The following is a 14,134-nucleotide window of genomic DNA, read 5'->3' on the forward strand; positions in this document are numbered from 1 at the left end:
GTTATACAGGGGCGTCAAACAGCAGCTGGCTACATTGGCATGTTGGAGAGAGCATCCTTATTGACTGAAGGCCATCGCTTGTGTGGAACTGACTGGATCTTTCAGCAGGACAACGCTGTAATCCACAATGCCCGCAGGACAAAGGACTTTTTCATGGTGAATAACGTGATTCTTTTGGACCATCCAACGTGTTCGCCCGATCTGAATCCTATTGAAAATGTTCGGGGGTGGATGGCAAGGGAAGTCTAAAGAAATGGACGTCAATTCCAAACAGTGCATGATCTTTGTGAAGCCATCTTTACCACTTGGAATAACATTCCAGCGAGCCTTCTTCAAACGTTTATATCGACCATGCTAAAGCGAATGTTTGAAGTTATTCGCAATGACTTACTACTGAGACCTCTTGTTGGGCATTTGCTACCCTGTTTAGGACTTCTTTTTGGTATGGTCTTAAACTTTTGACCAGCTAGTATTTAGGCTAATATCATAGTGTTCACATTTATTCTATTAAATGCTAAAAAGTTTTTTAGTTTTATTTTTCCTTTTCTTATTTTCATCTTTCGAAGTTCTACTCAAATAAGTGGTTGAGTCTTACGACACAAAATGCGTATTTTGTTTTTATGTTCATTGGCCTCAAGATTTTAGCCAGCAGTGTAATGTTGAAGATATATATTTTTGTTAAATCTAACATCAAGAATTAATTAGGTGACATTTTCTAATCTTACTATTATCTAAAGGACATGGAGTGCCCATCTGTATCTGTGTGACCGAAGTAATAAATACGTTATGTCACTACCTATTTAGTGGCATTAGAAACAAAAAATCTATAAAAAAATTCCCAATTTGGTATTCTAAATTCAGACAATTATACAAATAACTACGATATATACGACAAGCCTTTGTTTATAAAATAACAGAATTTTAAAGTATTGTCCTCATTACAAGAACCCGACTTTCACTAGGTCTAAATTTCGAGGTTTGATTGTATCTTTATTGGTGTAATTTATAAATATACTTTTAAGAAATGCAGTTAAAAGAACTGTTGATTTTTAAATAAATGGTACCATACTTGATAGATCAAAAATAGTATTTGTGTTATCACAACCAGAACAGTTTTCCTCTGCATTAATTATCGTAAAAAAGAATATTTTTCTCTTAGAAAATAGCCCTTTTTCCTAATTTTTTTAGTACGATGCTTTTTAAAACAGTAAAGTGTTAGATGACAGTAACTGCCTAGCATCTCACAGGTTGTAGAGTAAAGTGAATTATTCTTGCTAGTTGTATGACTTTTGTTTCTCATTTCAAGAACTTAATTCATTTTTATAAAATGACCTTATGTGAATATACAACTAAAATATTTATACAAAACTTTATACCTACAAATTGTACTGGTCGAAATACCCATGGAATGCAAGGTGAGTACTTTTTTCCGTAGCATTTTGTTCATTCTTCTCAAAGTTCGGCCGCTTAATTTAATATCTCGTCTCTATAGTTACTATGTACAAATATTCAGTAATATTGTGGTTCCATTTTATTGTTGACTTTCTTCACATTGGTTGGAAGTGTAACAATACTCTTGACTAAATTGTTGTAATTAAATGACGTAAGCAAAAGAGAAGGAAAATGACAGAAAAACAAAACCGATAAGTGAGGGATAACAGCGAGAAAAGTCAGAAGATATTCTTAGTCAAGAGCGTAGATCCTGGGGGATGGTATATACATTCCCCCCTTCATTTTAGGTGGGGGGCATGGTACATACAGTCATCCCTCTCTACAGTTTAGTCTGTTGAATTGTTTTATTGCATCACAGGCCTTCAAATTGTGTGTTTGTTCTTGTGATTCTCGTGTTCTTATCAATCGAATTACATAATTAGGCCTAGATATAGGCTTTTTCAGTAGCCGAAATGTACATCTTTAATATAGGCGTGCTTCTTAAGTTTTTCGATCTAAGCGATAGTTCGTATCAGTCAGTAGGCCTAAGTACAGTGTATACATGCAAGTATCGTGGCGACAAGATTACTCTGTGACTGCATGTTTACAATTTCCAGGTTCACGTAATCAGAGATTACCAATTTACAAATTGAACAGTCTACATAAGTGGTTGTAAAAATCATCCCCCCATCGGGTGTAAAAAATCTATGCTTCTGTGCCTTATACATGTATTAGCAATTAGTGCTCCGAAATATTGAAAAATGGCAAATATTTGTGATTTTATTTTTCATGTTTTTGTTTTTGACATAAAAGTAAAGGAGAAGTTACTTTCAATCCAGTAAATAATTTATGTATAAAAGTTACCTTCCTTCAAGATACGGGTTTAAGCGTTAATAAATTTAATAATATAAATCTAGTTATAAATCATAACTGAATGCTTATTTTGAACTCCTGCAATTAAAGTTTATGACATATTCATTACTAGATGGGGTAACAATCAAGATCGGGTTATCATCGTAGTATCATAAATAATTGATAATTTAGTAGTATACGTAATTGTAATATCACGCTTCAATATACCGTAAATGTTACAAATAACATTCTTAAATGTTATCCTACCTGAACAATGGCTTTCAGAACGTTAGAAAAACTATTAGAGCTAAAAGTAGTGAATTTAATTCTAATGAACCTATTTTACTGTAAAGTGTTTAGCAACAGATTTCAACATGTGTATCGGGTAGTTTGTGAACTTCGGAAGAAAAGGACGAAATTATGTTACCCTAGGGCATAGATGAAAGCTACAACTGAATAACGGAGGTTAAAGAGGAATAGCAAAGATGCAATTTTTGTAGCACTTGTAGGAGCTAATGATGTTGGTAAAGGTAGGATAAAGAAGGAGATTAATACATACGAGGGGTTAAAAGTATTTAAAGAAGGAATCCATAAATTATTTTGTCAGGAATATTACCCAGAATTAACTGTGGGTATGAAATTATACGTAATTCACGAGGGCAAAATGATACGCATATACTGATATGTAAAAATGAACAGATTGACTGGTTGGACTTGAAGGATCAATTCATTGTAAAATAGTCAAAATGGGACAACTTCTGCTCTCAACTAAACGAACAAACCGACCCTAGCAATTTCTGGTTACACTTGAAAAGATTCACAAATAAACCCACTACAAGAAAATACCCAACACTGGAATATAACAACACCTTAGCACATACCAACAAAGAAAAAGCAGAAGCCTTCAAACATCAATTACAAAACACATTTAAAACACACAATGATACCGACATGAACAGCTACTACTACAATAAAATAAACAACCACATAACAGACAACATAGAACTATTTAAACCACACTTTCCAGTCAACATTAAAACCAGCAACACTAACAAAACAAATGCCCATAATACCCTACTACTCACAAAAAGAATCGAACTAAATGAACTTGAACAAGCAATCAAAGATACAAAAAACAAAGCACCAGGAAACGATGGAATACAAGCAATACTTCTCAAAAAAGGCACTCCAAGCTCTTTTATTCTTAAAATAACTTGAAAGTAATTAGAATATTTAAAAAACTAAAAATAATATTAATATTTTTAGCTATAGATTTTGAAGCCAAAACATATGAAAGCTTAAGTTAACAAAATGAGCTGAATGTTTCTCGTTTCTTTAATTTAATATATTTTTTGTAGACGGTAAAGCTAGGTATTTTACTTAACAATAATCGAGATCCATATTGTTGTTATGTTATTCCGTTTTAACAGTCAACGTATAGGCCCACTTATTCATTAGATAAAGTGTCCGCTGGATATTATAGTGTAGGTTTACTATTTGCTACCTGCAAGGGCCCAACATGGCCAGGTGGTTGATGCATTTGACTAGTAATCTAAAAGTTCCGGGTTCGAATCCCAGTCACACCAAACATGATCGCCCATCGAGATGTGGGGACGTTAAAATGTGACGGTCAATCCCACTATTCGTTCTTAAAAGAGCAGCTCAAGAGTTGGCGGTAGGTGGTGACTAGCTGCCTTTCCTTTCGCCTTATACTGCTAAATTAGAGACGGCTAGCGGAGATAGCCCTCGCGTAGCTTAGCGCGAAATTCAAACCAAACCAAACTACCTGCACGACGCTGTAGCATCAATTACAAAACACATTTAAAACACATAATGACACAGACATCAACAACTATTACTACAATAAACTAACATAGGATTATATAAACCACACTTTCCAGTCAACATTATAAACAGCAACACTAATAATACATATGACTACAATCTACAATACCCAACTACTCACCAAAAAAATCAAACTAAATGAACTTGAACAAGCAATCAAAAATACAAACAACAAAGCACCGGGAAATGATGGAATACAAACAGTTCTTCTCAAAAAAGGCACTCCAAAATTATTTGACCACCTATTAGCAATATTTAATTTATCTCTATACTCTGGATTCATCCAAGTTTATTGGAAGCAAGCTAATATTTTAATGTTCCACAAAGAATGAAAACCAGCCAATTAACCAAACAGTTATCGACCGATCAGCCTGACCAGCTGTGTAGGTAAAATACTCCACATTTTTGGAGATTAATTCAAAATTACCAGAAGAACAAAACGGATTTAGAAAATATAGACAAACAACAGATCACTTAATTAGATTAACTGAAACAATAGTAAACAGCTTTAATAAAAGAGAATGCACTATCGCCTGTTTCCTCGATATCGAGAAAGCATTCAACATTGTATGGCACAATGGTCTTCAGTTCCGTATGTATGAAATGGGACTACTGCGAGGAATTATTCGCTGGTTATCAAACTTTTTGAAAAATAGAAAATGTAGAGGGAACTTTCTTGGAGTTCTTCACTCCAGAAGCTGGAGTCCCTCAAGGAGGGGTGGTTAACCCTATTTTCTTCATCATGTAAGTAATATGCCACTAAAAGATCCAAATTATGGATACGCGTCTAAATTCGCTGATGATGTAGCAATTTGGAAAAGTGCTCCTACACCAGAAATAGCAGCCACTAACTTACAACCACAACTAAATAGATTATGTGAATAATATAGAATCAAAATAAATACAGCGAAGACACAACTAGTAATATTTTCAAAATCTACAAAATATCAAAAAGTTCAACCCCAAATCTACATGAATGGGGAACACCTCCAGACTGCAACTAGTAATATTTTCAAAATCTATGAAATATCAAAAAGCTCAACCCCAAATCTACATGAATGGGGAACACCTCCAGACTGCAGCTAGTAATATTTTCAAAATATATGAAATATCAAAAGGTTCAACCCTAAATCTACATGAATGGGGAACTCCTCCAGACTGCTACATATGCGAAATTTTTAGGATTAACATATGATTTGAAGCTTAAATGGATAAAACATGTAAATAACATAAAAACTAATATTTGGCAAAGAATAAACTATGCTAGGAGTCTAACTGGTAAAAACTACGGACAAGACCAGAAAACATCATTAAAATATACAAGTCATACATTAGACCTGTAATAGACTATGCAGCTCCTGCATGGATCAATGTAAGTGAAAAACAAATACAAACCAAACTTCAAACATTACAGAATACACTAATTACATCAGCATACATAGTACCTAAAACCACTTCATCAAAGTTCATGGATAATTACTCAAACACACAAACAATACCAGATAAACTTCTACAGAGTACAATAAAATATTTTGATAAAAATTGGCAAAAAAATGAGTTGCTATGCGAACTAGACAGGTATTGCATATATTATGAAGAGCGACCTAAACACTTTTCCCCATTAAATCTATACATTAGATCATTAAGACAAAATCATTTAAAATAATAATAATAGTAGTAGTATTAGAATATAGATAAAATAAAACAGGCCACTTACATTCTAGACTTATTAAATAATAATAATAGTAATTAAAAAAAAATCAAGAACAATATAAATGGACATTGCCCTGAAAAGGACCAGACTAAATTTATGATATCACTCCAGCCATTTTGTATTTAAATCGAAATATATATTAATCTGGCCACTCCAATGAAGTTATGGAAGGAGGAAGAGGTCTAGTGTACCTGACCCTCCTGGGTATATACATAAATATACTCAAACACCAGAGAGAATGAGAGAGAGAGCTCTTTGGAATGGATGGTTTACATTTAAATAGGATATGGGTTGGCTTGTCTGCTAAGACTATTAGCTTAGATGTAAGGGAAAGACTAGGCCATGAGAGACCCATGATAAACTAAATGAAAAAAAAAGAATAAGAGGCTAAGAAAACTTTAACATAAAAAGTTGGTATAAAACTTACAAGGATAGGTTTAATTGTAGTATTGTAATGCTAGAAGTATAAGAAATAGAACTGATAACTTTAGAGTGCTGTTAGGAACATAAAATTATGATGTAAAGGGAATAACTAAGATATGTTTAAATGTAGATGATTTTGATTACAAAAATTTCGTTGAAATACAGGATTACAGGCTATTTAATTGAAATAGAGTATTAAAAAACTGGGAGGAGTGACTTTCAATTCAAAATATAAGTTGCATCCTGTTGGAGTTGAGGATATAAAAGATAATAGCCATGACACTGAATCTATTTGGGTTATTATTATTGGATATAAAGGAAAAATGCTTTTAATGGGAATTTGTTACAGACTACCAAATGTTAATGATGAAATTAATAAGAAACTTTACAATGAGGATTTCAGCTGTTAATAAAAAAGTTGTAATTATGGTTGGTTTTAATTTCAGGTATGTAGATTGGTAAATGCTAGATTCAAACTGAAAGAAAGAAAGCACTTTGGAAACAGTCTAAGATGGCTTTCTTTACCAGTTAGTCAAGGAACCTACTAAAAACTGCTGTTTTTAGATTTATTCCTAACTTTAAATATAGAAATGATCAAGAGGGTTGAAATTTCAGAACATCTGGGAGAAAGTGATCATTGCTCTGTTAAGTGTAGTGTTTTGCTGCATGTAGAGAAAAGTAAATAAGAGAAAGTTTAGATAATTAAGACTAGTATGTATAGTTTTAGATCTGATTTTAAAATAAAGTATGGAAAACTTTTTATCTTGTTTGAAGATCTTAGAATAATTTTTGGTTAGAGAACTTGCATGTTGACATCTTTCTTCCTAAATAATTTGAACATTTACTAAATGCTGTAAAAGTTGCTTTTCAAGAAATGACTAATATCTCGAAAATACTTTTATCTATTACCAACTTTGGTGGATCAGTGGTAGTACCATATATTACCAAAATGAATAAATAAAAAACTTCTGAATATAGTTAGCTCAGGTTTACTTCTGTATACATTTTTTATTATCAAATTTATATTTTGGTATACTTTACCTTTGTAATGAGGTAGCTCAGTTTAATTTTTTGTATCTTGGTAAAAGAAAAGGCCAAGCTAATTGCAAGATGAATCTATATTTAGTATTAGACCATACATAAAACAACAAAGATTATGAAGTTAAGAGTAAGATCTAAGTCCACACTAGTGACATCTTCAAGATTAACCTCTCCTGTTCAGCTAGTGTTTTATACTTATTGGATGATTGTTAATTTTGTGCCAATATTTTGCTGTGATTATATGTATTAAACATTTCATTATCATTACTATGATCATGTCAGCAACATTATGTTAGTCTCTAATGTACTTGTAGTGTCCAACAAGGTAGTGTTAGTTTACAGACTTAAAGCTCAAACTCTGTTGTTTAGTTCAATGCATTAGACACAGCAAAAGGCTTTGCTCTAAAACAAACAATGTATTGAGACAATTTTTTGCTGTGATTCTGGATGTGTTAATCATTTTCATAATATTACTGTAATCATACCACGATCATTATGTTTGTCTAAATTTTACTTATAAAGTTAAGTGTCTTTCCTTCCAAAATGTAATAACTGTTAAAGCTTTATCATGAAAAGTTCAGTAGCAGTTAGCAAAAGTAATTTAAGCTTAAAAATGAAGCCCCCTCCCCAGAACAATAACATTTTGTCAATTTGTTTTCAACAACACAAAATTTAGATTTTCCACAGTATGTTCATCCACACATCTTAAGACTTGTTTTTGTTCTTTTTTTCAAAATTTATTTAGTTCTAATGGTTGCAATGATTCAAAATCACTGAAGATATTTAAATTTTCATTCACTTCACTTGTATTACTACTTGAAAGTAAAAAAAGATGTGTAATTATTATGAGTATTTTGGGTATTTGAATCTCAGTTCACCATAATGGGTCCCAAGTAACTGAATCCTAGTTAATTGTTACCTTCACCACAATAGTTCTCAACATTTCATGTTTCATCCTATTAACTGAATCTAATTTCCTAATTATCTTCACTGTAATGAATCTTATCATTTAATGTTTTATATTTAGGACATAACTAAATGCTGTAGTAAGGTCTAAAAATTAATGGATAACCATTTTGTTGGTATTAAATAAAAATCAACATCACAGTGATTCAAGACTTAACTAGCAAGTGTTTAGGTGTTATGATGTAAATAAGAGGAAGGGATTCTAGTTTGCTTACTGATACAATTAAAACAGAATACTGGTACTGTTTGGTACAGTTTTCACAGCACATGTGGAATTAGAAAACACAACTTCTTTTACAATGTAGGCTAATTTATTCATTAACAATTCATTGTTATTAAACTTAATATTCCTTATAACTTTAGTTACAACATTGTTATACTATAAAGCCCTAACTGATTCAAAATGTAGGGTCCTACTTTTTAAAATTTATACTTGGTTTAGATTATAATCTGACATAAAATGAAGCAATAGGCAACTTGCATGGATGTCATTACCTTGCAGGCTGGTTTTAAAATCATTTTAAACTATTAAAACTGTTTAACTGTTTTAAAAGTACTTTGTAATTGAGTTCAGTATTACCAGACCAAGTATAAGTATTGGGTTGAGGAATAATTCGTGAGTGTTTTTTCAAGTTAAAAAATATATTCATAAATGAAATGCTTTTGCAAAATATTTCATGTCATTTGGTAGATAATTGTTTGCTCTAATAGATGGTGTGTTTGATTTTCATATGTCTTTAATTTTTGCTTTCATTTTCAACTCATTAAATGGAATGTCAAGTGGACAAAATCGAGCATTTTCGACACCATCTGCTTTTCGCATTTAATTTCTTGCAATTTCGTTTAAAACAATGCATACTATATACCTAGGTATTACATGAAATAAAGTATCATAATAAATGTTTTGGGTGTAATGTGTTCATGCATTGAAGTATTGTATAGTCTTGCATGTAATGCTTGAATGAAATTATTTAAAAATGCTCACGAATTATTCCTCAACCTAATACTTAAAAATTACTGAAGCTCTATCGTTAGTTATCATTTCACAGATACAAGCATTGCTTGATGTTACTTATTTTCAACAAGATTAGTTGTCAGTTTTTATTAGTTTCATCATTACCATTAATCTTATGAAACTGAAAATCATTATTATTGTAACCACCAAAGTTTTGATACCAATGACAGAATAAACAAAGTATTCCACTTATTAATGCAAGTTTAAATAAATATTTTCTTATAGACATGTTTCATTAGGAAGTTTTTAAGAATGAACTGCTAGCATTACTGAACACAGATGTTACTCAGCAAGATCTTAAAATGCGAACAAGAGTTGGATATGTTGTAAAGAAAAACTTGATAAATCTTCTCATGAAATCCAGCTAAATGATATCTGACAGAAACACAATCATGGCACAGAGAACTTAATGACCAATTGGAAGCATCAGAAAAGGTACATTTTGATTTAATATGAGAAATAGTACCTTGTTTCTTTTTAACATAGGTGAAATTTGAAACCTTGTTATTGTAATTTGTAAATAAATATTTTGTTTATGTGCAATGAGTTTTTCACATAAATTATATTTTATTTGGTATTTTTGTTCATTCATATCACTTTTTATTTTAAAGGTATTGGAACACTTAAATGAACTAATTATATAGTTTTTTTAACTATAGAACTAAGATTTAATCTTCTAGTCTGATGATTGTTTATTGAGAAGTTTTAAGTATTTTTGTAAAAGTGAACAAAGTAAGCTTGTATACAATTACTTTGTATTTATTAATGTTAATTACATTATTGTATTGAAGCTCCTGTTGTATTTTACAGGTAATGTCTTTATGATATATAAAATGGCTACCAACTTAAGTCAGACACTTATTGCAGAAGAATTGTTAGTCTGACATACCCATAAATTTACATTACCATACATACACACACACTAGTAGAAAGTAAGTTTACAACAATAATCATCAATAAATTAATGTATTTATATTTGGTTAAAACACTTATTACTTAGTTTAAACCGTAATTTTCACAGAAACTAAAAATTAAGTACTGAAACTACACCATATTACAAATAAATGGTTATAACTTTATGCCTTAGGAGGAGTTCCAGCTATTGTACATAAAACCATGCTTTGGCTTTTGTTGATACATTGTTTCATTCTGCATGTTTAAAAGTTGCATCTAAAATATTTACTTACACCACAAGTTTAGTGCAATATTTCTGGACAGGGTGATACAGAATAATCTAATTGCTTATGTCAAAGTGTCAGAACTATCCATTAAAACTTTACACTTCCAACACAAAAGATACTTTCACTTGTATGTTTCAAGAGGATATCGTGATAAAAAAATAACACTAAACCAACACCTGGCCCAAATAGGCATTAAATTCTGAACTAGTTCCATTAAGACAAATAAGATAATGCTTTATATCTCTAGAATGTATCTTCATTAGCTTAATATTTTGCTATTACTGTTTTTCAGGAGCTTGGCTATCTTAGAGCAGAGCTGCACTTGGATAGCTGATATGTCCACCATGTGAAATTGAACCTCAGATTTCTAACATGAGATTTTTCAGGAGCTATTAAACATCCTACTAGTTCACTAATCCAGTTTCAAATAGATTGGTGAATTTATAGAATACTAATAGCTCCTAATAATGTTGTAACAGTAAAATATTTAGTTTATAAAGAATATTGCTGGAGACATACGGCATTATTTACCTTAGTAGTACTGTCTCATAATAAACTTTATTGAATACATTTCAATTCTGATGTATTTTTTAAAAGTGTAGAATAACTACAAATTTGTTTTCTATATTATTATTAATTCAATTATTTAATTTTGCTCTTGAAATTTAGCATGACTTAATTCAAGCCACATGTGGTTAAACCTATAGCCAGGTGAAATTTTGACTTTTTCAAAATTATCTGTTTATACTCACTTTAAAAAAAGTACAAAAAAGAAGCTTTGGAGCATCTTAAAATAACAAGTATCAACTATTGCATCATGATGCATTCTTCTTTGGTAAAAAACAGTAATATCTCATTCACCAAATCATTTTACAGTTAGTCAAAGTGGAGTAATTTATTTAATGAACCAATGGATTTCATATCACAGTCCTATAAAGAAATATAATTGCAGTTTGAAACTGATATAAAATTCTGTTTAGTTTTATAAAAAAATGATTAATCATTATTTAGGCTGCAGAGTGTCACTAATTAGTTAAAATTAAAATACAAGTTTACAAAATTATCTTAAAAATGAGACACAAAATAATATTCAAAGTGCAGTTTTCAAAAAGGCTATCAATTATGAAAAGATATTTTGAGAAATTTAGAAACATTTATTCTTAATTCTTCTTAATATACTGGTTTCTGTAAAATAAAATATTTCTTTTCATCAGTTCTCAAGGAACTGGAGAAAAGGCCTCTCCCAATTCTTTTACATCTTAAAGACAACTTTTTTCTCACAATAATTATAAAATCTAATCAATCCTTTCTAAGCAAAACCTGAGGTAGTATATGAAGTACATTTTTCTAATTTTATAATTGGGTATAAAAGGCAATCATAATAAGCTGAAAATAATGCAAGAGAATCAGAGAAAATGACCCACCACCTGTCCAAGCTCCTTATATGTACAGAAGGAAAGAGCAGTTAGGGAAGAAAATGGAGCAAGATTTGTGGAACAGAGTACAGGAGGCATATCAGGCATAAATATTAGAAACCTGATGACCTTAAGCCTAAGGAAGAAGGAAAGAGGTTTCATGTAAATGTGAAAGAACAAAAGGTTAAGGTTTCAAACAGGTATTAGGTAAATGTGTAAAGAACCACAAGGTGTAAATAAGGCACATAAGTTGAATCAGGAAAAGGAGGGAAGGACAGGGAAAGAAAACATAGAATAATAGCAGTAAAACTGAAAGATAGCTAACAAAGCCTCATGATATCCTGCCATGGTGCAGACTGAAAATCTCTAGTCAAAAAGCCTGATAAAAAATCCAAATGATGAGCAATAAGACAGCCCAGTTGCAGAAGGTCCTGATGAGTCAGTAGGGATAAAAACACCGTGTTTGGGATCCTAGAGTGAAAGGATGAATCAAGCAGTACAAAAGAAGAGCAATACAACATGAGAAAGTGCCCATTGAGAAAAAAATGGGCAATCCCACATGTGAACAATAAAGGACAACATTCCCAGATGAAAGAGTAATAAAGAAAGTTAGAGAAGGAAGAAACCAAGAGAGTGCTGGTCAATAATGTGCTATCAACAGGACTTGACAAGGGGTGTTATGGAACTTCAACAAGACACCAGGGGAAGAGGGGGTAGATGGCAGAGAACACATACAGAAATGAACAGCACGAGCAAGATGGTGTATACAGCCAGACCATAGGATATGTGACCTTGGATCAAAAGAGCTCAGGTAACCAGATACTCCATAATTTGCAAACAAAATGAAAATGGATGAGCCCAAATAAGGAGTGGAGAGAAAAGGAACAAATATAAGTCAGAAACAACCCAAAAATTAAGACATGCCTTTCCAGAGAAACTGTTTCTTAATTAATAATGAATGTACCTGTAGAAAAGATAGAAGCAAAATGCAGCCATGTGTCCAGAATGGAAAAGAAACAAAGGCCAAGACTGTGAAAGTAGCAAGTTAAAGCTCTCATAACATGGCTAGAGACATAAGGACCAAGAGTCATGCCAAAAAGTAGAACCTCAAAACAGTAGTGTATTGTGATAATGGGATTATTGGAAGGCGATGAAAGGCATCCAAGACATGGACCACCTTAATTTAAAGGTTGGGGGAAAACAACCTATTTAGATAGTGAAATTCCTTCATTTGGAACAAGGGGATCATCAGAAGTGGTTTATAGAAGAAGTACAATAAGAAGATATCAGTCTCCATGGTTCAGGGTTCAAAAAGAGGTGGGAACAGTAACCCATAAAGGGAAAAATAACATTCTATAAGGCATTTATAGCCAAGAGCTCTGACAATGTGTCATTGAGACAATGGTGCTAAGGATCAGAAAACAGAAGAAAAACAATAGGGAAAGAGGAAGAGACAATAGACAAAGGGTAGAAACCAAAGCGATGCTAAGGTTGGTTATGAAGTGAGTATAAAAGATAAACAAAAAAGCAATTCAACAGGAATCAAGTCAACTAGGTTCAAAGATTAGAGGTAGCTACCAGTAGAATAGACAAAGGATAACCCCCTGGGACGAGAGTATGAGGAGGCAGAGAGAGTGATTAGAGGAAATGATGAAATAACAAGTGTACATGGGTCAAAGAACGGTAAAGATAATGGCACAGTAAACAAGTTAGAAAATCTTGATTTTCTGTAGAGTAACATGTATTCAAACTTACTATGAGGGGTTTCTTTTTAAAAAGCATAATAAGTTTACAATTTTTGCAGATTAGTTCTGTTTAAGAACAAATCAAGATTTAAACATCCACAGTTTGTATTTATTACCACCAGTTGAGAGTACTTGCCAAAAAAGCAAAAATTATACAAAGGACCACATTAAATAATGTTCCTCTTCCCTTTTCTGTTACTAAATCTCTAATAATATCATTAGATAATAATTGTGTACTCTACTTTGTTGAAAGTAATAACTGATTCCTTGAAGTGGTCAATTACACTCAACTCATTAGTACCACACCTTTTACAACCCATACAAGAGAAAAAAAAAAAAAGGCATATGCTTACTTCTTAATTTTTTTCAACCACTGCATTATTCTAACGTAGTAGCATTTTAAATTTTTTCTTTCACTCTGGGTTTCTTTTTTTTCACTAATTTTCAAATTACCCTTAATTTCACATGGCAGCCTTCATCTTTTTAACAGTTGCCATTTTTAGTTA

General features: G+C 31.8%; 1 long non-coding RNA gene across 1 annotated transcript; it reads left to right on the top strand.

Moving 5' to 3' along the window:
- Positions 1 to 2,429: 2,429 nt before the first annotated feature.
- LOC143238704 (uncharacterized) lies at positions 2,430 to 11,470 on the top strand. The gene is made up of 3 exons (XR_013020720.1): positions 2,430 to 2,813; positions 9,513 to 9,722; positions 10,761 to 11,470. It is a non-coding gene; the product is annotated as an uncharacterized LOC143238704 (long non-coding RNA).
- Positions 11,471 to 14,134: the final 2,664 nt, after the last annotated feature.

This window comes from Tachypleus tridentatus, chromosome 13, assembly GCF_004210375.1.
Source record: "Tachypleus tridentatus isolate NWPU-2018 chromosome 13, ASM421037v1, whole genome shotgun sequence".
Taxonomy (NCBI): domain Eukaryota; kingdom Metazoa; phylum Arthropoda; class Merostomata; order Xiphosura; family Limulidae; genus Tachypleus; species Tachypleus tridentatus.